Source organism: Chrysochloris asiatica, unplaced genomic scaffold (genome assembly GCF_000296735.1).
Source record: "Chrysochloris asiatica unplaced genomic scaffold, ChrAsi1.0 scaffold00363, whole genome shotgun sequence".
NCBI classification, from domain to species: domain Eukaryota; kingdom Metazoa; phylum Chordata; class Mammalia; order Afrosoricida; family Chrysochloridae; genus Chrysochloris; species Chrysochloris asiatica.
This window is the reverse complement of record NW_006408881.1, coordinates 1,298,629-1,299,864: the sequence shown is the minus strand read 5'-3', so window position 1 is coordinate 1,299,864 and position 1,236 is coordinate 1,298,629. Positions and strand designations below refer to the sequence as shown.

Here is a 1,236-nt window from a genome sequence, read left to right as displayed (position 1 = left end):
GGTTGTCAGATTCAAAATGGCCAATACCAATCCATTTCAGCTCACTAATGCCTAAGATATCGATATTGATGCATTCCATTTTTGACAACTTCCAATTTTCCCAGATTCATACTTCGTACATTCCATGTTCCGATTTTCAATGGATGTTTACTACTGTTTCTTTTCATTTTAAATTGTGGCCCATCAGCAAATGAAGGTTCTATGAGCTTTTCTTCCCTGAGCTTACCTCTATTCACGTCACCATGGTCAACTCTACTTTGAGGAGACATTTTTTTTCCCAGTCACATTCTGAGTGCCTTCCCACCTTCCAGTCCTGTACCTGACAGTGTTTCTCTGCTATTCATAGGGTGTTCAGTCACTAGCGATTTGGAAGTAGTTTGTCACTCTTTCTTCCTAGTCTGTCTGTGTCTGGAAGCTCATCTGAAACCTGTCCACCATGGGTGACCCTGTTGCTTATTTAAAATACTGGTGGCAGAGCCCTCAGAATCACAGCAACTCAATCCACCACAGCATGACAGACGAGTGGTGGCCATTTGGTTTTATGTTGATAATATCACTTTAAATTTTGATCTTAATCTTGATACAATCCTGATATAATCAAGGTACAATCAAGATGTTCTCTCCTGATACTATCAATCCTGATACAATCAAGATATTCTCTCCCAAGATGGTGGCTCCTGGAACAGCTGAGTGTCTTGAGCCATAAAACAATGGATTTCTGGAATCTCCTGCAAATTCTCCAGCTGTAAACCCTCCGTTCCTCCAAACATAACTTTATATTTTTTTCAGAGTCTCAACACCATCTCATGAGCCCTCTTGGCCTGGTATTCCTTGTTGGTGGTGGTGGTGTTCCTCACTACACGTCTACCTGATCTGCCTTTTTGAAGGAGCAAAGCCTGGTAGTGTAGTGGTTAAGAATCTGGCTACAAACCCCGCAGTCAGCAGCTTGAATCCACCAGGTCCCCCCTCCCCCCTGCGTGAAAGAGATGAGGCTTTCTACTCTTTGCAGTTAAAACAGCCTTGGAGTCTGGTGCATTAACCCACAGCACCACACCAGGACTCCGAATCTTGCCGCTCCAAGAGCTCGCTGCCGCTCCAAGAGCTCGCTGCCGCTCCAAGAGCTCGCTGCCGCTCCAAGAGCTCGCTGCCGCTCCAAGAGCTCGCTGCCGCTCCAAGACCTCGCTGCCGCTCCAAGACCTCGCTGCCGCTCCAAGACCTCGCTGCCGCTCCAAGACC

General features: G+C 46.7%; 1 pseudogene; it reads right to left on the bottom strand.

Moving 5' to 3' along the window:
* Positions 1–1,236, bottom strand: part of LOC102822681 — a 5,809-nt pseudogene that overhangs the window by 2,533 nt on the left and 2,040 nt on the right.